Source organism: Gopherus flavomarginatus, chromosome 5, assembly GCF_025201925.1.
Source record: "Gopherus flavomarginatus isolate rGopFla2 chromosome 5, rGopFla2.mat.asm, whole genome shotgun sequence".
Taxonomy (NCBI): Eukaryota; Metazoa; Chordata; order Testudines; family Testudinidae; genus Gopherus; species Gopherus flavomarginatus.
In genome coordinates this window covers 15697721-15721506 of record NC_066621.1, presented here as the reverse complement: position 1 = coordinate 15721506, position 23786 = coordinate 15697721, and the positions used below count along the sequence as shown (strand labels likewise).

Genomic DNA, 23786 nt, shown 5'->3' with positions numbered 1-23786 from the left:
CACTAAAAATTTTAGGAGTGCAGATGTTCTGGCTCCAGCTGGAGCTGGGCTCTGAGACCCACCATCTTGGCCTTGTGAGACTAAGGTAGTTGAATTTGGGTTTGTTGCAGTACCCTAAGATTTCCTGGAGACATCTCCATATTCCTGCTCCGAACACTGGAACAGCCAGTTATGAGATCAGCCCCAGCTAATCCACCAGGGGTATTACACTGAGTCGGGCAGGACGCTGGGAGTTTTGTCAGTGCTGAGGGGAACCCTGCACAGTACAGATGTGGGCTAAAATAGTTGAAAGAGTCTAAGAAGCCTAAATCCAATCTTCAAAAGTGACTTAGTCACTTAGGCCTAGATTTTTAAGGCATTTAGGCGCAGCTGTGCTCAGCATTGCAAGGCCTAACTGATTTAAGGGCCTAAGTCTCATTCAAAGTCAGTGGTACTAGGGCTCCTAAGTGCCAAAATCCATTGTGAACATGAGATTTAGGCTTCTAAATCACTTAGCTGCTTTAGGAAATGCTACCGATGATCACCAAAGCTCAGGGGTATGGAGTCTCCGTGCCTGGATTTCAGCACATCCCAGTGACTGGGGACACAACACTAACCCCACACAGACAGATTTTCCAAAGAGCTCAGGGCCAGGCTTTCAAGCCCTCAGTACTCACAGCTGGGGCCTTATTTTTCAGAAGAGCTTGCTGCACCGTGCACGGCACTGGGCTGTCCTGAACAACATTCTGGCCATTTCATTAGGTGTCTAAATGGGGGCTGAGGTACTTGGAAAATTGCAGCCGTTGAACCAGAACACAAGCTCTTTGAAGCTAACGGGAGCCTTTCCCATTGAATTTAGTGGGGTTTGGATCAGTCCAATAATGCCAAGCTGTCAGCTCTGGCTTTGAAACAACCTGACCAGCGAAGAATCTCTCTGACTCAATAATAGATGCAGGACACTGTTTATGATAATGCTGGCTATAAAAACTAAGAGAGATTTGACTATCTCCCGTTTGCATGCACAGCGGATCAGAACTCCCCACACATCTGTCAGACTGAGCAAACCGTATCCTCGCTTAGAAATTCAGATTAGCTTCACATAAAGGAAGCAGTGGGATGGCAGATGGACCATGTCTCATGGTGGGTTCTGGGCTGTCCTTTGACCCCCAGAAGGAGACAAGTGGCAGTGGAGAGGCAAGAGTGGGACAGAGGAGGATTTCCTCCCCTCACAGCTGCAGGTGGGCTGCGCCCCTGCTCGGGCTGGGAGCACCGTGTGTGGGACAGGGTCTCATGCCTTCCCGGGGAGGCTGTGTTTATATTTCTTTTTGTTTCTTTTTTCACGGAAAAGATGAAGGCCAGCTGTAGGCAGGGTGGTGGTGGTTGTGGTGGTGCTGAATATGCTCTGCCTTGGGGCACGTAAGGTGTAAATCCAGCCCTGTCTAGATCCTGAATTTGGATGCTGAGGTTGGACTGCATGCATGTGAAGCTGCCATTCATGGGGTGGACACTGTGCTAATCGAAATGTGTGACAGTCACCGTGGTTACATCAGCTGTGTATTCCACCCCTGGCTTAAATGTTGATCCTAGCAGCCCAGTGTCTGATTTGGAGCTGCTATTAAGGATCCCCACCTTTGAACACTGGACTCCCCATCCTGTCTCTTATTAATCCTGGGAAAGTGCTAGGGAACGACACTGTCTGCATGGACACACTGTAGAGAATAAAGCCACTGTGCGAGTCACTTCTCAAGTGCATGTGGCTAAATCGGGGGTAATTCTATGGAAGTTAATATAGCTGGAGTGGTGCAAAAGCAGTGAGGGGGGGGGGGAGGACAATCAGGCCTACTGCATTCAGAGTCACAAGCTCAGAATTGAGCTCAGAAATTTGCCCAAGTTCTGGGAAGTAACTGGATCCAGACTCTTGGTTCAGGTCCATCTCAAGAACTGCACTACCAGAGGGGTGGTATGATAAAGCCAGCTGCAAACACTGGAGCTCTGGAGCTCCCTTATGGAGGCCTGTGGTGACAGTAGCACTTTATTCAAAGTGTCCCTCTCCTTTTAATATTCAAGAGGTCTTCACTCTAGCGATTGCTAATGCATCCACTTGGTATTCGTGAGCAAGAGGTGCCCCCCTCCCCTGTCACTTAACATGCAGAAGTGAGGGACAAGCCGTGATCCAGAGAGAAATCTAAAGGTCTCGCGTGCCAGGCAGCTGTCGTGTACCAGGCCCAGCAGATGCAGCACAGTGTCCCAGAGTCCTTGTCGTGCTGGTCATGCTGTGTATGGGCCATTTTGGGGTGTGATCTTTAGAGTTGTTCCATGGGAATTTTCCTCCCATGAGAAGTGTTACATTTCAGAATGACTGGCTGTTCCGAATTGGAACAAAGAGTCAGAAGGTCAAAACCAAACCACTCTCTGAAGTCTTGAATCGGAAATGTTAAAATTCAAAGAGGAGGGAATGCCCAATGGTCAGGACTCAAAAAACCTGAGTTCAGTCTGCTGCTCTGCTACAGGATCCCTGTGTGACCTTGAGCAAGTCACTCAGTCATTCTGTGCCTCCATTCCCCATCTATAAAATTGGAGAATAATCCTCCCCTGCCTCACAGGAGCGTTGCATGAAACGCACTGACAACTGTGAGACGTCCAGATGCTGCAGTGATGGGGCCCAGATAAGTACCGTGGGAAACAGAAGGTTTTGACATCTTTGATTGAACTGAAAAGCTCAGACATGTCGAAATGACATTTCCCCATTTCACTTCCCCCAGCTGAAAAACTGAACTATTTCCAGTGAAATCACGTTTTCCAACAGGAAACATTTCCATGCAATCAAACCATTTCGACCAGCGCTGGCGCGCCGCACCAGGCATAGTTTTCCTGCAGGACCGAAGCGTCCAGCTGAGAACCAGGCTGGATTTCCCACCCCCCTCCAGAAAGATTGGAGGGGCAGGTGATTATCTGGAGGTGAGCTGCAATCCTGGAGTCAGATGGGAGGTCGACGGATTAGCTTGGCCATGATACAGGACAGACAATCCCTGTCTCTCAGCACAGTAGTGACCCACTCTGTCCTACCAGAAACCCCAGCTTGTCCAGAGAGGCCCCCCTTTCTTATTTCTTTTCTCTTTCTCTCTCATTTTCTCCTTCTGCTCCCATCCTTCCCCTTCAGTCCCTTTTCATTCTCTCCCTCTTCTCACTTTTCTCTCATTCCCTCTTTCACATTCCATCCCCTTCTCTCCCCCTGAGATCAGGCATGATTCCTGGAGCCCTGCTCTCTTGAGTCTCTCCTGCTCAGCTGCTGTAGCTATGGAAACAAGCCAGTTTACTCTCCTTCAGCTGAAGACTCGGGCTGTGACCCTCTTCAACGTGCCCTCCGGCCTCCTCATTAACTCCAGGGTCCCCAAGAACCTCATGCTGCCTGGAAAGGCTTGTGGCAACCCATGTGTTGTCTTCACTTTGGCTGGGCTGCCTGAGGTGCAGGAGGCACAGTGCCAGAGCTGGCTGCTGACTAAGCCAGCGCTTTGCATCCAGCAAGGCTGGCTTCAGGCAAGGCTTCCACTGCTGTTTGTCTGCTGACTATGCCGCCACCATATGCCAAGAGGCACCATCAGCACCGACTGGGACGAGGAGCAGTGAGGGCAGTTGTTCTGTAGGTGCTCCGATGAGGGTGATATAAATGTCTAAAAGCCGTGTGTTCTTCATTCTTGATTCTTCCAGTCCTAGCCCCCTCCCTGTTCTGCCACAGCACTCGAGTCCTGCATTGCCACACCCTGCTATTCCAGTTCTGGGCTCCCTCTACTAGTCTTGACCTGCAGCACCTCGTTCTTCCAGCCCTGGACCCCTGCACACAGCTACCACACTGCACCTCAACACCACCATTATTCTAACCCTGAGGTCCCCGAGCCCCGCTCTGCCAGCCCTGCCAGCCCTCCCAGTTATTGCAGTCTTGAGCTCCCCACCCCAGCACAGCTTTGCCAAAGCCTTTCAAATCTGCCCTGCAGCAGCTCCTGTTATTCTAGTCCTATGCGTCTTCCCAGCAGACCCTGCCAAATGAGGGGTGGAACTGAGATGTGGACAAATAATCCCTGGGGAAAACCAATTTAAGAGACCACCCAACTGATTTTGCTTGAAACCAAAGGTCTCCAAGCTACGGCACTATTCTAAAGACCATGCTCCAATCAGCCCGTCCCCTGAATCAATATGCACGGCTTACTTCCCAGCAAACAGTTACCCAGGCCCTCACTTGCGATGTAATAAAAAGTCCTGCTGCATACACTGTCCTTTCCCTGTTACTGCTGCGGCCAAACCTATCAGATGGAGACAAACATTCCTGGCCCTTTAATGAGGTTCCTCCTGAATGCTGTGCTGTAGAGTGATGCTCTAAACAATTCAGGCAAGATCCTAAACTGCCTAGAAAATACCTCCATGTTCTTCCTAATGCGCTCACCATGGACAGTCCATTCAAGGCCAGCTAAAAGGGGGAGCAGCAGGAAATAGACCGCAGCAGAACTCAAGCGCCTCCATGAACACGTGTTGTGCAACTGGGGAGGATGTTCCTGAAAGACAAGGGAGTGCTCTTCATAGAAGGGTGAACAAACAGGCTGCCCTGTAAGAGGCAGTCGTTTCATGGAACTGCATGCTATTATGCTGCTGCTCGAAGCTCTGGGAGCTTGTGGGCAGCCAGACGGATCTCAGCACAGCCATTGACGCCGTCAGCCTTAGAAAAGCATCCTTCCAGCAGAGGAAAGGGGACTGGCCTTGAACGGAAAACAGTTTCCCATGTTAACATTTTGGGGAGCAAGAGGCATATCTGGTTGCAAGATGAATGCTCTGAAGGGGACTCGCTGGCCCAGTGACAGGCTCAGACAGATCCTCGGTGGGTGTTTTATACCAGCTGAGGATCTGGTTCTGTGCATCAAACTGAGCCAGGGACACTTTTCGAGGCTAATAATAACGTCTGGAAGCTGAAGCTGGACAAATTCAAATGAGAAATAAGGCATCAGTTGTTAGCAGTGAGGACGATTAACCATTGGAGCACGCTCCAGAGGGAAGCGGAGATTCACCACGTGTTGGAATCATCAAGCCAGACCTGGATGCCCTTCTGGAAGAGATGCTTTAGTCAAACACATGTTATTGTGCACATTGCAAGGGTAAATGGGTGAAATTCTATGTAGGTCAGAGTAGATGACCTAGTGGTCCCTTCTGGACTTAAAATCTATGAATCTAGCCTACGCTGCACTTCTCACGTTAGCCTTTCAAATCACGCCACAAAGGTTGATAAAGTTCATTATTCCCATGACGGGGAACCTGGAGTCATTGGCAGAAGGGAAAGAGAACCGTGGTAGCTTGACTCCAACCACTTGGCAGCATTGCCTCCCTAAGGATAGAGGTGTTCTATCACATATCTCTGGCTGCCTGCATGAATCTGGGACTTGGGCTGAGGTTTCCCAGTGTATGCCAGACTGTTTGTGGGCCTGCATGTACTCCCAGCTAGACCCAGACAGAAGGAATGTGCCTGTACTCAGGAGATGCTGATTTGTATCTTCTACCAATCTCCTCCTTGCTGGACCAGATGAGCTTGAACCTCCAATCAGAGAGGGCAAAGCCCATTTCCTGGGAAGGTCAAGCACAGGATCCTAGTCTGCCTGGAAATGTAGTCTAGAGAACTTGGTCCTGCACTGGTAGAGGGATGCAAATAGGAGTGCGCAAGGAGTGGAAATATGGATCGCTTGAAAATTCTCTTTTCTGATGCCAGATCTTAGGCCTGGTCTTCACAGAAAAAATTTTACCAACATAGCAATGCTGGTATAAACCCTACTGTGGACACAGGTATTCCAGACTTTCCAGTGCAGACATGCCCTCAACTTCCCTTTAAAGATATAGCAAGTTCTTCTCTAACCCCTTCTGGATGAATGGCTCTCCATGCACTTTGCACGGTTGGCATTTCCTGTGCCACTCCATTCAGTGCTCAGAGTCAAGCAGAAGCTGTAGCGGATGCTCCATGAGCGGAAGAGAAGAAAGGCACCTGCATCAAGCCTCGCAAATTCCTTTGATTTGTTTCGTCTTGGGATTATTGCTCCAGAAATATTTACTTCCAGAGTAATTGTAGCTGATACTTGGTGGGCTCTTCCCATTTCCTCTCTCCGCCACAGGTGACTGGCTACATTTGGATATTAATAGCCAAAGGTGGGGAGAGGTCAGGCAGCTTGTTCGAGCAGTAGATTGCTGAGCCCTTTCTGCTAGCAGCCAGGAGTCATTTCACACCCAATGTCTAGTTTAAACAAATGATTAGACAGGCCTATTGAAAAAAAGAAAACACGTGCTTTTTGAAGTGGAAGAGAAGGGATGATTGAGTGGAATGACAGAGGTGGGGGGGAAAGCATGGACCATGGGTTTCCTTCTGTATTGCTTCAATTTTTGAATCTTTGTTCCTTATGACATTGGCATTGAGACCGATACACGAACTAGATGCACTATGTATAGGCTTGGCAGAATTTGCTTTTTAAAAAATTTCAATGGATAATATTGCTGTTTATTTTTAAGCAATTTTTTTATCAATTTAAATGTTCACAATTGTGCAAAATTATGGGTTTTAAGCATTTTTATTTTCATTGATTTAGCTTCTCACAGTTCAGGGAAATTATGCGGGGGGTGTCAGCCAAGGGAGGGATCAGACAATAATTACTTACCGGCAATGGATTTTGAAATTCAAAAAGTTAAAGCTTGCTAACTGTTAAAACACCACTTGTCGACATTGCATGTCAAAAGAGACAAAGCAAGAATCCTTAAATCAAACACTAATAAGTTCTCAGACAGCATTTTTCTTACATTGCCGATCTGTACATTTAGCTGAGTATTGATGAAAACACTTTTTCATAGGTTTGCTTGTGCACAGTGAAATCGACATTTGCCAAGGGTTGAAGTAAGTGAGACACATAAGCAGGACCAAGGCCTTATGCTGGGGTGGATTTCGTTCCATGGACCCAAGGGCTTTCTGCTCTCAAACCCCAGGATTCTGCAGGAGGGTCGCTCATCCCCAGGGCAATCTTGTCGCATCTGACTCCTCCATCACTACCTTATTGTATGAAACGAGGGTCTTTTGGCTCAACAGTGTCATCCCCTTGCAGAATTCCCCTCCCAGCTCTGATCTTTCTCCCCCACCTTTCCAAAGGACTCCTCCACTTCCTAAACTCCCCACCTGTCACTTGTATAGTCTCAGTTTCTCACCAATCCGCCCTCTAACCACTGGGCTCCCGATGTCCAGACTCCCCCTTTAATCCAACTGGCCTTGGGCAGTGGCTTCTGAGCACTGGAGCTTGGTGACATGGAGGATAAGGATAAGAAGGATGAAACAGCCATGGAGTGCCACCAGCAATGGCAGCGAAACTACTGAGCTAATCTGAGGGGCCTGCATGACTAGTTCATCTTTCATATGCCTGGAATGACAGTAAGTAATGTCATTTGTTCCATCACCACAGACCTCTATCTACCATTTCCTGTCACGTTCTGGTTCTCAGTGACAGCCCTTGATGGTAGATGCTGTGCCGATGGGATGGGAATTCCCCCAGAACCCTCAGAAACCAACAGGAATGGAAGCAGCTGAAAGACAGAGGAGTGTGTGGGTGGTGATGGGGGTGATGGAGGTGAATGATGAAAGCTCCTCAATGGGAGGCACAGTTTAGTCATTATGAAGCCGGTTACCAAGCCAAGGTTTAATATTTGCTGTGCTACCTCTGGCCGTGAGGTGGAGTTTGCAAAAGCAGAACTGGAAGCCTGCTGCATGTGGCGTGGCTGCTGCTAGCACCAGGGAGGAAAAGAGAGTCAGAAATGAGCGTGGACAGAAAATGAGGGCAGATAAGACTCTGGAGATTAAGGTTCAGTTCTTGCCTCTGCTATGGCCTCGCTATGTAACATTCTGCATAGCGGTGTGTCTACACTGCCACTGGATGGGTAATTTCCAACTTGGGCGCGTGTATCCAAGCTTGGACGTTGTACATGGGAGTGTAGCTGCAGCATTATGAGCTGGCTGCCCAAGTACACACCGAGGCGCTCAGATGGGGTTACACTCAGGAGGCTAGTACATACTGCTGCTGCTATGTTCAGCTCTCTAGCTCAATCAAAGCTAGCACATGTATGCTTACCTGACCTGGTAGTTCTATCTCCAGACGTACCCTTCAGGTGAGCTCTCCAGAACATGCTGAGCTCTTCTGAAAATCTATTTCTTATTTTGGTGCTCTGCAAGGGAGCTGAGAAGTCTTGGAAATCTGGCCCTTAATCTCTGGTAACATTTTCAAAAACACCTAATTGGTTTGAGTGTCTAAGTCTAATTGACATTCCATAGGGCCGATGCTCTTAAATCACATCGGTGCTTTTGAAAATGCTCCCCTTGGTGCCTCTGTTCCCCATCTGTAATTCATTGTTTGTCTGTCTTGTCTACATAGAGTGGAAGCTGTTTGGGGCAGGAACTCTCTTACTCTGTGTCTGTACAGTGCCTGGGATAGTGGGATCTCAATCTTGGCTGGGGCCTCTAAGTTCTAACATAATACAAATAATAAATAATTCCAGTGAAGATGAGTGAAGGAAGAGGAGACAGAAAAGAACGAGAAGGGGCTGAAAACACATGACTTGCCTTTCCAGAAACTACTTGCCTTTCCAGAAACTTAGCAGTGTCCTGGGCTAAAAGGTCAGGGTTAAACAGCTGGACTTATCCTAGTAGTTGCCTTCATCTTACAAGAATAAACCATTGCTGTTCTCCAGCACTAGACCCACAGCCTGCAGCAATAACTTGAGTCTTGACTGGAGTATTCTGGATTGTTACTGGAGAGCACTAAGATAACTGCAAGAGAAGCAGAGATCCCCAGGACTATTTGGGTCTATTGAAGAGATAGACCTGAGCCATCAAAACTGGATCCATACGCCAGAGCTGGTTATCTCTAGAGAAAAGCCTTTGTAGTAGCATTTTGGCTCTTATGCTTTCATTCCTGGCCAGAAAGACCTTGGAGAGAAGAGGCATGTGGGAATGGAAAGATATTTCACCACCTCATAAAAGATTCAGATTAAGTTTGATTTAGAACAAAAATTCAGAGGGTCCTTGTTCTAGCTGAAATAAGTCTCTCAGCCATATTTTATTGGTAGGATGCATTTTCTCAGCTTTGCACTTACAGGTATCTTTCATTGCAGGGGTGCAAAGGGAAATGAATGATCTCCCCATTTTGCAGAGGACTCAGAGTGAAATGACAAGGTAAGTCTGTGACAGAGATAAGAACAGAATTTTGGAATGCCGACTCTTAGTCCCCAGCTCTGACTGGTTGGGCACATTCCTTCCCAGAATAAGGAATAGAGGCCAGCAGTCCTGGCTCCCGTCTTCTCTGTAATCTCTGCAGTGTATCGTCAGAGCCAGTGAAATAACCCTGAAGTCTTGGCTTACAATCTCTTGCTAATGACCAGACCTGTCTCCCAGAGCCAGTAATAGAATTCAGGAGTCCTAGCTCCAAGCTCCTGATGTACACATTAGAAACCATTGCTTATATTTGAAACTGGAACATTTTCAGTAAATGGTCAGGTCTGGACAGAAAGATGCAAGTGGGAGACACATCCACCCCAAGCCTGCCCTATATGCTGGAAAGGAGCGATATAAAAGCAGATGCCATGTGCTCAGCCATCAGCACATGAAACACTGAACAAGGCAAACATGGGTGTTTGTAGAGCCCCAGCCTCGCAAAGTAGAGCATACGTGAGTCCCAGATGGACCTGTCAATTCCAGCTAATAAAAAGGATATTTCACACATCAGGCACTTTGCACACACTTTAATGAGAGCAAACAAAGACTCTGGGATGCAAATTAGGAACTGCGGAAAAGCAGCTCCCAGGACAGACACTGTTCTTCACAGTAGGCTGAACCCCTCTCACTTATACCAATTTAGTCTCCGGGGGGGTGATATATACATGGAAACACCATGGAGGTAACTCACACAATCTTACCCTGGCCTCTTTCAGCACAGTGCCAAAACACTGGACTCTCCAGCAAGCACAGCAGGTGCCATTCAGCAGAACCCAGTTCAGATCAGTTCATGCCAACAGGACTTCTTATAAGGCACAATTCCATCTCTTTAAAGCGGACAGCAAGCATTCTTACTGTCAAGGGAAAGGTAGATTATTCTTGCAGCTGCTGCTGCTGCTTCCTCATCCTCATAATATATTTTGCAAAAAAATTGAGAGCGGGGCCCAATCTTATCCGTCCCCCATCCCATCCCCACATTTTCTGAGGTTTGCACAGAACTGAACTCAGACCTGAATTTCCCTTGGGTTTATTTTTGGAAAACCAAAACCCACCTGGGTCCTGGGTTTGCCTGTCTTTAAAATAGCTATATCCCAAAGCTCCAGCCCTCCCGCGCTGAGGCATTTGTGGGGCTACACAGACCATTCCCAGGTAAGTATGGAAAGCACCCTAAAATATGCATCTCCCCACTGCCTTCTGCATCATAGTCGCAGGCTCAAACAGTTTAAGGGCAGGAGAGACCATTAGATCAAATAGTCTGACCTCCTGTCCTCTGAGAGGCCATTACATTTCACCCAGTTACCCCTGTACTGGGCCCAGTAATTTGAATTTGGCTAAAGCATCTCTTGCAGAAAAGCATCCAGTCTTGATCTAAATACATTATCAAAGTTTATTGTGCTAAAGTTGATCTTAAAGGCTTGAGTTGATGTTGTGAGGTCATCCTGCCTATCCGTATCTTGTGGTTATAGAGGAAGCCTGTTTCTAAGAAAAGGTACATACGGGGACATCAATGGGGAAAGTCCTATTGTCTTTGAATCAGGCCCATCACAAAATGGAGCCTACCAGAATCTAATCTATTGGGTGTTTCCACTGTACCCATCACCATGATCTCCTAGCACCAACAGAAGCAATCAGCTCTAATGTGATGGATAGTCCAGCCCAATCTTCACAGGCACGTGTGCTGTGGATCCTTCCCAATGGATGACCAAATGGCACAACAAACCACAGTGAAGTGGGACCATGTCTGTCAAGAAAGATTCATCTCTGGCTGAGAGACAGGCAGAGTGAGGTCTTAGGTCCTGGCAGCAGGGAATATCATACACATGTGGGCACACTAAATACACATCACCTATACTGGGTGAAATTACACCCCCAGCAGACAGCTCAAAGTCTATGAACCTCTGTTCTTACTTAAACTGTCAGTATATGGGGCTTGTGGGACCTAAGTGATCTCTGTCCATGGACAAGTGTCACAAGCTACGTAGGTGTAACAGCCGATACACTGGGGATCAAGCCAGGGACCCCCAGAGCTAAAAGCATCTTGAGCTAAAGAAGCAAGGCACTTTTCTGGAGTTGTAACAGACTGAGGTTATGTCTACACTACAAAATTAGGTCAAATTTATAGAAGTCGTTTTTTTAGAAATCGTTTTCATACCATCAGTTGTATGTGTCCCCACACAAGATGCTCTAAGTGCATCAAGTCAGCAGACTGCATCCACAGTATTGAGGCTAGTGTTGACCTCCGGAGCACTGCACTGTGGGTAGCTATCCCACAGTTCCCGCAGTCTCCACTGCCCATTGGAATTCTGGGTTGAGATCCCAATTTCTGATGGGGCAAAAACTGTGTCGCAGGTGGTTCTGGGTCCATGTCGTCAGGCCTCCCTCTCCCTCCCTCCTTCCCTGAAAGCAACGGCAGACAATGGTTTTGCGCCTTTTTTCCTGGGTTACCTGAGCAGACGCTATACCACAGCAAGCATGGAGCCCGCTCAGCTCACCACCACCATAGGTCTCCTGGGTGCTGGCAGACGTGGGACTGCATTGCTACACAGCAGCAGCTCATTGCCTTTTGGCAGCAGATGGTGCATTACGTTGTATCCCTGGGTGCTCTTTTAGGTGACTGTGATGAGGTCTGTCAGGAGCACCTGGGCAGACATGGGAGTGACTCAGCCAGGTCATTCCCATCTTCTGACGAGCACCCAGGAGATGACGATGGCTAGCAATTGTAATGCAGCATCTTCTGCCGAGGAGTCAAGAGATGATGATGGCTTGCAGTCGTACTGCACCACCTGCTGCCAGCCTAAGATGTAAAAGATAGATGGAGTGGATCAAAACAAGAAATTGACCAGATTTGTTTTGTGAAATCAACGGCCTGCTAAACCAAGGGTTTTGAGTTCAATCCTTGAGGGGACAGTTCTGTGTGACAGTTGTTTGTGTTTCTCCTTGATGCAAAGCCACTCCTTTTGTTGATTTTAATTCCCTGTAAGCCATGTCGTCAGTCACCCCTCCCTCCGTCAGAGCAATGGCAGACAATTGTTTCATGCAAAACCAGGCGAGGAGGTGGCGGCAGCGCAGTGATGAGCGTGATGAAGACATAGACATGGACATGGACTTCTCACAAAGTACGAGCCAGACAATGTGCCCTGGCAATGTGCACATCATGCTGATGAGCTCTGCATGAGCTCTGCATGGTCACCTGTGCTGATCAGCTCGCCAGGCTGGCCAAACAGGAAATGAAATTGAGAGTGCTGTCCAGAGCGGTCACAATGGAGCACTCTGGGATAGCTTCTGGAGGCCAATACCATCGAATTGCATCCATACTACCCCAAATTCGACCCGGCAAGGCCGATTTCAGCACTAATCTCCTCGTCGGAGGTGGATAAAGAAATCGATTTAAAGAGCCCTTTAAGTCGAAAAAAGGGCTTTGTCGTTTGGACGGGTCCAGGGTTAAATTGAGGTAACACTGCTAAATTCGACCTAAAGTCATAGCGTAGACCAGGCCTGATATTCTCTGTGGGTCAGGCACAGGAAGGACACATAAAACACACTCACCAGTGGGTTACACGTACACACACGTGCACACACACAGGACAACATTAGCATGTGGGTTGCAATAAAATGTTTTTATGAACCCGACGCATATGGCTATGAAGTTAAATAGTAAAAACAATCATTCCCCTGTGGCCCTTCACCCTGGCTCCCTGTCAAAGCGGATGAGGAGGGAAGGGGCCAGACAATGGTCAGGAACTCAAGGGATTGTATTTTTCATGTAGCTGTGTGTACCCCACATAAGTTTGAGGGAGGGCAAGAGGGTGAAAGAGGCAAGATATATCATAGTCCCTGAGCCACCAGTTCTTCAATATATTTCAGCTGATCAGGAGGTCAGCACAGTCTGAGGTCCAGCTGAAGTATCTGGGAAACTCAACAGTCACTTTGGGGATTAATTATTGTCTATCCCACTCAGAGCGGAGAGATAAGGCTACAGCCCTGATGAGATTCATCACCTCAGGTCATTTCCATGACAGAGTGAACAGCTACACTGGAACTGATAAGATTGAGTCACATATGGGACGGGCATTAAAAAGACACACAGCTCATGAAGGGGTGGAGGTTTCCCTGTCGTACACTCATGCAGGAACCGTGCCAATAGCCATGCATGCACTGAGTGCCCTAGCCAAGTGTGCCATTCCAAACATAGACTAGGATTAATGGTGATGGGACCCAGACCTCCAGCCTGCCAAGTTGGTGGAGCTCGTGTGCTCTGGGATTGGGACTCTGGCATCAGCCGAGCAGGGATCCTTAGGGAAAAAGACATGAGCAGCATCACCATCCATTCCCTCCCATCCCTGGGCCCCACTTATAATGATGAAGCTGGCGCCATGCCCGCAGGGCTCTCCTCTCCAGCAGCTCCATGGACATGTTTTATTTTCCTTGCCTTTCACTAAAGGAATGGGGAGCAGTCACAGCCCAGAGTTGGGATCATGCAGACCCAGTGCACTCCCCCAGGATGGGAAAGGATTCCTGCACTGACCCACTGTTAATGCAAAGTTCACAGTCGTTGTCATCTGCTGTGCACTAAAGGGAAGGAAGCGATTCCAGGGCAACAAGAGAGCTCTTCATCAGCGTGGGGCTTCAAAGACAAATGCAGATGTAAAAGGCCTGATTCTGAACTCTCTGCACCACGTGCCACCAATCTCTCCTGTGACAAGTGGCCGTAGCCAGGCTACCAGATCCGAACAGTAGCATCTTAGGCAGGGTACCAGCTCACAGAAAATCAGCCCCCTTAAATGTATTTAGGAGCATGGGATTCTAGACACCATACTATGTCCATGAAATTCAGATCTTGCTTCCAGCTGGGACCAATACCTGACGCATCAGAAAAGAGCAAACCCCCCCAGTCAATTAAATCTTCTATAACACATAAGGGCAAATGTACAATGAATGAGATATAAGGAGTGAAACTTCCTTTCTGGGTCCAGAATGAGATCACCTTATGTTCTGAAGGATGATATTTGCCTGTCCTTCTCTTGTATAATGGCAAGACTGATCAGACATTTCTGAAGTATGCCTTGTCCCAGAGGAGACCAGAGATATGGCCAGAGCTAAAAGCCTAGACCTCCAGACTCTGGGAAAGTTCAGACTCACATTTGGATCCAAACTCTGAAGTTGAGGCCCATCTGTCCAGGACACCAACATGCTTTACAAACTTAACCAACTCAACTTTTTAGCATAGTCCTGACTGGAGTCTGATTTGGTCACATGATTCCAGGTGCTGGGTCTTAGGTGCAGACCTATGCCTTAATCCAGCCAAGATTATTCTCATTGAAGTCAATGGATAAAATTCACCACTCGCCAAAGACTATGCACCACTTCAATCTTATCTGGGGCCCAGAGTGGGATTAAAGTGGTTCATAAGTCTTGTATTGACCTTCTGCACAGGGTGAATTTCATTCCATGTGAGTAAAGTTGTAGAATTAGAATCTCGGGACTAGATTCTGCAAAGCACTTAACTTTAAGCACATGCTGAAGTCCCCCTGACGTCATATCCAAAAAGCTGAGCATGAACTTCAGTGCACTGCTGGATAGAATTGCTTTGTTGAAGAAAATTCTCACTTCCCCCTATAATAAATCCACAGCGCTTTTCCTTAATGAATTTAATATGCCCAGGTCCCCGAGCTCATTCAGTGTGAGTGATGCTTCCAAAAGGCACTCTGGGATATAGGGGAAGATTGGCTATTGTTTTCACAGAGCCATTTCATTCGTACAGTAAACTCTATCCATCTGCCACTGAAGACACTGTTTATGAATGGCACCTGCTAGACAAGAAGGAACCCAAAAGAACGGAGAGAGAGAAACATACAGAGGACATGAGGAGTTAGTAGATAGTCTCTGAGGCAAACAGGGAAGAAGAAAATAGGGGGTAATTAAACCCCATTGACTTAAATGGGTGCTTAAAGTTAAACAGGTGCTTAGTCCTATCCTAAATATCCATGCTGCCCTGAATTGGGTCCTGAAAGTGTCCAGAAAAGAAGGGAATGAAAATGTCATCATAAGAGTTAATTTTTTGCTTCCATTTTTCCTGCAGGAGAGATTTCATGCCATGCTGAATAAATAAAATAATATGATATTACAAAAGGCTGCAGCACAGTATATTAGATACCACAGCACTGTTACAGGGCATCTGTCAGCACCAATCACAAAGATTGATGACATCAGGAATGGACCTGACATTTCCAAATGCGCTGTTTTGATAGAGATGTCATTCAAAAGAGCCCTAAAATAAAACAAATAAATAAATTTAAAAAATCAGACAGGAACTGGAATGCAAATGCAAAACATTTGTGACCTTTGTCTTATGGATATAAGGGTTCCCTGCCTGACAACAAGGGAATCTGAGGCATTCCAGGTATGTCTACACTGCAACCAGACCTGCGGCATAGCTGCAGCTGGCTTGGTTCAGTTGACTTGGGCTTCCAGGGCTCAGGCTGCAGGGCTAAAATTGCAATTTAGACGTTAGGATTTGGGTTGGAGCTTGGACTCTAAAACCCTTCAAAGGGGGAGGGTCTCAGAGCCAGGGCACCAGCCCACGCCTGAATGTCTACATTGCAATTTTTAGCCCCAAAGCCTTAGTCAGTCGTGAGCTGATGTCAATTGACTCAGGCTCTGAGACTCCATGGCGTGGATTTTTTATTGCAGTTTAGACAGAAGCTCTGTCTACACTGGGATTGGGTAGAGAGATTCACATGCAAAGACTGATAAGTACATGGGATGGAAAAGAAATCAGCCAAGTAACGCCAGAAGGAAAGCTTTTTTTAAGATGCAGCTAAAGTCCATATTTACCCCCACATCCCATTTGCACAGGAGCAACTCCACTGAATCCACTGGAAGGATGCGGTCATAGTGGGGAATATGGTGCTGAGAGAAATTCATATTATCATCATTACTGTCTATTTGTATTATGGTAGCAGTGCAAGGCCCAGGGTGCTTAGCGCTCTACAAACATGTAGCAAAAGAGAGCCCCTGACATGAAATGTTTATAGTATAAACAGAGACATAAAGGGACTTGCTCAAGATCTCACCAAAGGACAGAGCTTGGAGCAGACTGGAGCTGGCCAGGAAGAGGATTTTCCATTTCATGGTAAATTCCACGTCTTTGACATTTTTTTGTTACACAAAGGAATGAAAACAAAAGAAAATTTCTACTTTTCCCGCAAAATGAAATTCCAAAAAGAAAAATTGTTTAGGGTCAATCAAAATGTTTCATTTCAATAATATCTGAACATTTCATTCTGATATCAATCTTTTAAAACAGACTAGAAAAAATATATATAAAAAAGAATGAATTTTGTTTCAGAAAAGAAACATGGAAATGGTCCTTTCTGAAACATTGAAACTGGACATTATTGAAATGCTTTAATTAGGGTTCTTTTTTCCAAAACAAAATTTTCTCAAAATTGACGCATTTTTGGAAAATCCATTTTGACACAAAGTTTCCACCCAACTTTAGGGTAAAACTCAGGTCTCCTGAAGTTGAGGTCAGTGCACCAGCCACTAGACCATGATGATGAACACAGTCAAACCACCTTAGAGCCTTGACCCTGCAGCTGGTTCTGCTAGTATGAACCTCTGCATCAGTTCAGAGCTCCAAGAAAGTCAATGGGGAGACACACCAATAAGGGGGAACTGTTAGGCAGTCACACTGCGGGATTGGGGCATAGATCATTATAGTCTTGGGTTTTTTTAAACCTACCCCTCTAACAGCCAGTCAATTTGGTATTATTATTCTTGTACAGGAAAGACAGCAATAGTGATAATTCAATGTAAACTAGCACATAGCTGCCGAATGTCCATTAGGAAGCTATAAAAAAGCTTTTGTAGGGTAAAGAATGTTTATGGTTGCTGAATTTTGAGTGTACGGGAGTAAGTCGAGTAGTTAGAGAAAAGGTCTGGGTATGAGGACTTCTGGGTTCTCTTACCAGCTCTGCCAATGAGATACTGCATGACGTCCACTAAGTTACTTAACCCCACTATGTGCCTCCGCTTCCCTAGCTGTAGAATTGTGCTGGTGATGTTAGGAAAAATTTACTGACTCTTGCAAAATATTTTGAACCCCCCTGGATGGAAGGGCAATGTGTCATTATGTGTCTGTGCATCCTTCCCACAATTGCTGTATGGCTCCACAGAAATAGCTGAATTAGCTAAAAATAATATCATTATATTTTATCGTTCCTCTAGAGGAGAGTTGGCAAAGAACATGGAGGTTAGAGCTTCACCTTGGAAATCTAGGGCAGCGACTCATTTCAGGCAACAAATCCCACTTCATTCTCTGGGGCTGAGAGTGGAAATTATCCACTCGGTAGGAAAGAAAAACATTCTCCTAGTGTGATGCGGGGGGTGGGGGGGCAGATGAGCTCTGCACACTGTAGGCACGATTAGCATGAGGCCAAGGCAGCAGCAGGCAGGGAAGAGATAACTGACCCTTTGAACAGATCAGGGAAAGCAGATTCCCTGAATGAGGCAAAGGCAACAGATGCCTCAAGGCCTGATTCCCTGAATGAGGCAAAGGCAACAGATGCCTCAAGGCCTGATTCTGATATCCTCACTCCGGCCGAATAGTGCCTCGCTCCATCCATAGCCCCACGGAAGTGCATGGGACAGCTCCCAGCGTAAGGGACTAATTAGCATGAGTAAGGATGGCAGGGTCTGGCCTTCACTGTCTGCGCTGTGGGCAAAAGTGAAATAACAGTGAAGAGAAATTCTTCCCGCCCCCAATGCTGACAGCTGACAGCACAAACCAGAGATGGATCTGAACCATCCTGACTGTGCCCAGCTGCAGGGAGAGGCCATGGGCTCAGAACTCTGGGGTGTTCCAGTTTATGCTGTCCTGGTGCCGTTTCCCCTTCCACCCACTGTCCGCATCTTCCCCAGCTGCATTAGGAGCACAAGCCCCAGCCACAGAGACCTTCCCCTCTTCATTGCACCTCTTTGCATTGTCAAGTGCCTCCTGGAGGAGGCTAATGAGCATGGGCCCAGGGAGATGAATGCTTAACTGGTCAGCCTGGGACTGGGTCCTCGGAGAATATTAATACCACATGAACTGGAATCCGTCCTGGTCGTGCTCAGGCTGCTCCTTGCTCTGCGCTGCCTGCCTTGCTGGAATTCTCACTTATTGGAGCAGGGCTCAGCTAGTCCAAACATCCGGCGGGAGCGGTTTATTATATTTGCAGAGATTAATCATTTGAAGCCTGGAGCCAGGGAGCTGTCACCAGCAGCCGGCCCACCAGAATGGCGGGTGAAATCACCTCAGCACAGAGGCACCACTTACGTCCCACCACATAAGGTCTCAAGGGACAATATTGGCACAGAGTGCTCAGGCTGGCTCTCTGCACAGGGTGAATTCCACCCCAGCCTGATTAAGAGCAGCTGATGCCTCGGCGCAGGACTCTCTGATGAACAGCCGGTTTAGAAGCAATCACCATGACTCTGAGCTTCTAATTCCCCATCTGTTGCCTAACCCCCAGGCCATTCTTCCTCACAGCAATGTGTGTTATGGAGGCAGGTTCGCCTTGGCTGCCCAGGATCTCCCTAGCCCTTCCCTGCCCCCTCCTCCTCCCCCTTTCCCCCCGCCCGCGAGCTCCCCTTTGGAGGTCTGAATTAAGAGTTGGGGGTGATGAGGAGGAAGTGACAAAAGGCCTTTGGCAACTCTGGTTCCCCATTACTCCTAGCCTTGCCCTGATGTGAGAATGCTGAAGATCCAGTAAGAAAGTCTATGCTGTGCATTTTTCCAGCACAAGAAGTGTAGATAGTTTCACTCAGCTTGGGATAAGTATTTGACCTTGAGAGATCCTATCCAGCCCCAATCCAAACATCCAACCTTTAAAGGTTTCTCCCTGTGTCTGGACACATATACCCCACCCAGAGGCTGGCAGGGAAAGGGTTAACTTTTTTCCTTCTGGCGAACAAGAATTTTCTGCAGTTGATTTCAGACTCGAGCACTGTTCCTTATTGCAGGGAGCTGGGCTGGATGGCAGAGCTGTGATGCCATGTTTTAGAAGTAGTGCTCTCCTGTAATACTCAGTCGGTGGCTTTATGTACCATACAGATACCACAGCCTGCCCTCAGCACCATGTATCTGTGAAGTACAGGTTACAGCATGTAATCCCAACCTACTCTACCATTTGTGCTAAAGGAGACCCTGCCCTATGCTAGCAGGTATATTCGAGCAGCAGTGTACACAGAACATTTAGACCAAGCTCCCTTTCGATCAACTGGGATTCTCAGGAATTTAAATCTAACCTTTGGTCCCCAATCTGTAAACTCCTCACGTAACTCACACACGCATAAAGGAGTTAAACATGACCCATAGGCTCATAGCTGGCAGCCAACAAAGGGCAAAGGCCAACCATTAAAAGAAAAAAGGCACGCACGCTCACACACACACACACGCACACACACACACACACTTTTTGCAGGATGTTTCCATTTGACTCCCTCCGCCTTTCACTACTGCCTATTAGATGCTCTCTGATTACATGGACACTGTGTCCAATATATTGTCCCTTCTACTTAGAGGATAGGTGCATTTGCTGAAAGCATCAGTCTCCTACAGGGGAAACTCCAGAGAAGGAGAACAAGTGTCCTGACCTAGGTGGAGCAAAATTAGTCATGGTTGAAGGCACCGGAAGGGGTGAATCCACCATTGGTCATTGGGACTGCAACCAGAGTGTTGGGGCATTTTCTTAGCCCAGCTAGATTAGGTATATGCCCTAATTATAACTACTGGTGTTGCACCAGAACAAACCACGAGGGTGATATCTTGGCTCTGTTGAAGTCACTGCCTCCTAGAATTCCCCTTGACTTCAATTTCACTGTAACATAGAGCATTTCAACATGGCCTAAGTTGCACCAGTGCCAATGACATCTTATGGCAGTTTAGCTTGTCTGGAGCAGCTAGTCCAGTGGCTAGAATCTGCAGTGTAGACAAGTGCTTAGATCCAGTCTGGCACCATTTGAGCTTTAGCTCTCAATAAATGCTGGACTGTCAAGCTTTCTGGCCATGTATTAGCTGGCCATGTATTAGGATTTTGCACCCTTTCTCCCATGGCCACCTTGGAAGTGTCCCCTTTGAGTTAAGACCCACTCACAGTAAATCTGAAAATAAGTCCTCCATGTATTCGGTGGTTTCCTTATTTCCTGAAAGCTGCCAGCATAACCAAACCCGTGCAGACAGAGTGATTTACTGCTCCAAAATTATTCATTCACACGAAGAAATCTTTTATTTTCACATCGTTTCTCTTCAGGGAACTAAGTCTATGTTTCTATGGAGACCAGCGAAGATTCTGTCTCTACCCATCAATTTAATACCCGGGGCCCTGTCACTGAGGCTCTTTCCAGAATGCAGGGGGCAGAGAGGAGGGGATTGATATATATTACCCCCCGACAACCCCATACAGCTCGACAGGGAAACACTGTGTGCAGTCTAGCTCTGCTCCAGAGCCCGGAGATGGTGGGCAGGGCAGGGGAAGGCAGCAACAGCAGGAAGAGTATTCTCAACCAGGCCATTTTGTTGGTGACCCTGTTGACAGAAATTTTCATTCACAAAAACAGGTCTCTGGTTAACCCATTTGCTGCTGGACAGATGTGCGCGCTCTTCAGAGCAACAACCACGTTAGCCCATAAGATAAGAGCATTAAAGATGCATCTCACGCCTTCACACCAGCCTGCTGACAAGCTAATCTACACCCTACCTGGCCTATTAATAACATTATGCTCTATCTTTCTGTCTCAAGGCAACCATGACTCGTAAGTCCCAACTGTACTACAATTGCATCTGTGTCAAGGGACCAAGTTACAGCATTCCAGTTTGTTCCATTTTGTAGTGTAGATGGGACCTTAGCTGTGTCCAAGGCTTTATTGCATTTCTGGTACACAGTTAAAAACTAGGTTATGTCCCATCCACAAATGGAAATAACCCAGCCTGGCTGTAAATGTAGGATAGATTGTATTTGAGTGATGATTTGTGAAATGGCACATGATGGGGATACAGCTATCCTGTGTGTTTATATTTTAAGTTCTATTCAATCACACATGCCTGTGTTTGTACAGCTCCTAGCACAATGAGACCTTGGTCTTGGTTGGTCTGTAGGCACTGCCATAAGAACAAATAAATAGCCATAATAATAAAATACATCAGGCAGAGAATCAGTGTACGAGATGCAAGCAGTGTGTGCCCAAATTTCGAATGGCTGTGCCCCTGAAACTACCCCAGTCCATGGAAATGTATGCACCCAAACTCTCCATTTTACCCTGCTTCTGCTTACCTGGCTGGATATACTTCGAGGAGAAAAAAAACACCCCTAGGGCTAGATACCTTAGTAGAAACTGACAAAATACTATTTTCCAAAACATAGAAAATCATATTTGCCATGAATGAGCACTGAGCAAATATTCATCCATTCATATAAGAAACAAAAGGGAAAGTGGCAGTTTCTAGAGGAGCTTTCAGATATGCCTGTATGGGTTTAAAGGACTGTAATAAAAACCTCAAATCCTAAAAGTATTGTTTGAAAAAGCACAAGAGAAGATAAAGAAAAGACATTCAAAGAGCTATAGTCAGGACAAAAATCTACCACAGAACTGACATGCAAAGTTATTCTTCCTTGCAAGGTAGAAAAAATATCAATCATATTTACCTTCCTGAAGTGCCCCTTGGGCAGCTGGCCCCAGGCTATTAACATTAGATGTGTCACACGACCAAAATGCGTTCAAAAAGCTGAATCAAAGGAATGGGTTTGAGGCTAGGTGCACAGTTGATATAAACCTGCAAAGCTCCATTGAAGCCACACTGATTCATACCGGCTGAGAATCTACCCCTATGTTAAGCCTCAAAGCAGCCAAAGATGCTGAAGCCAATGTTCATCATCCATAAGTGGCTGCTTGCATGCATGGAACAAAAAGACTGTTTATTGTTTTTATTGAGATCATTCCCTGAGGTACTAGGTCAGGGCCCTAGACTGGGCTGGATGGTCTACAAACAGGCAGACACAGACCCTTTTCCAAATGGTTTATAGAGACTAGGCTTTTGGGAAGGTTTAATGTATGTTTCAACATGGAGCTGAGCGTCAGGAACTCTAGCTCAGCCTCTTTTGCCAGCTTAAAACATCTGTGTGCCTCTGTTTAACTCTCTGTAAAGTAGGAATAATTGAGCTACACAAGCTCAATTAATATTTGTAAATTACTTCTGTACATGGAAGACATTCAACAACTGTGTGAAATATTAATACATGAAGGGGTTGTAAGCCAGAGATGTGCTTTATTATCTTCTAGGCTCTTATAAATCAATTCATTCCAATCAATCAATCAATATCTCTCACAATTGGATAGAAGGACACAGGGCCTGATCCAAAGCTCACTAAGTCAATGAGAGTCTTTCCACTGACTTCAGTAGGTTTTTGGTCAGTCCCTTAGAGCATAGGTCAGCTGGCGGATAGGGCACCAGGTGAATCTGTTTAGCCTATCACCCACAAAAAAAAGAACTGTAGCAGCAATGTCATGATGCAATGCAAGATTTTGGCACTTGGCCAAACAATAATAAAGTGGATCTAACTGGATCCTTAAGGCCCTGATAAGGCACCATCCTTGTGCAAAGGCTGCAAGTCAGCTGAGGGCTCAGAATCCCAGGGTGACTCTGAGTCACGAATCCATGAGCTGTCATTATCCAAATGGCAGAGAGCGCTCCCAGTGAAGCGGCCCATCACAGGTGAGGCCTGAAGCTGCTGCATCAGGGGAAACAATGTAGCTTTGATTTGGTCAATCTGGAGAATCTATGATGACACCCTTGATTGAGTGCGCTTGTGGAAAGCAAGCAGCTGCTTTAGGGGGAATATCATCTTCATCCTGCAGATGGCACTGGTGGCCATGTTGGTGAATCATGGTATGTATGATAACTGAAGATAGGTCCAAACCCAAACGCTCCCAAACAACGGGGAAGTTTGGTCCCCACTTTGAAACTCTGGCCCCCCCTGTACATAAAAGATATCATACAATAGACTACAATTGTAATTAAATAAAACCTAGGGGCCTGCTTCTGCTCTCACTGACACCAGAGTAAATCAGGAGCAACTTCATTAATGTCAATGATGTTATAAACAGTGGTAAACTGGCTCAAGAAGAATCAGGACCTAGGCTAGCAGTTGAGACCCCAGAGGTATCTGGTCCCAGGGTAGGAAACACAAATTATGTTTGTTGGAACAAGGACGGTAAACAAGGAACTTGCAAACTGACCAAAAGCATCCACTGAGAAGTGGCATTAGTCACAGATTGCAAAGCCAGAAAGGACCACTATAGATCATCTCATCTGACCTCCTGTATACACAGGCCATAGGATTGCCCTAAATTAATTCCTGTTTGAACTGGAGTAGGTCTTTCAGAAAGACATCCAACCTTGTTAAAAAACATACAGTGATGGAGAATCCACCACAACCCTTGGTAAATTGTTCCAGTGGTTCATTACCCTCATTTTAAAGATGTGCACCTTACTTCT

General features: G+C 46.6%; 1 protein-coding gene across 3 annotated transcripts in view; it reads right to left on the bottom strand.

The window, feature by feature from the left end:
• The window catches only part of LRRN2 (leucine rich repeat neuronal 2), a 113557-nt gene that overhangs the window by 50491 nt on the left and 39280 nt on the right, over positions 1 to 23786 (bottom strand). Inside the window, exon 1 of one of the 3 annotated variants that reach the window (XM_050952312.1) lies at positions 11696 to 11723. The exons of the other annotated variants lie outside the window; for them this stretch is intronic. The gene's annotated coding sequence lies outside the window, so the exon portion shown is untranslated. Of the gene's footprint in view, positions 1 to 11695; positions 11724 to 23786 lie in introns of those variants that run through there. 3 annotated transcript variants of the gene reach the window in all.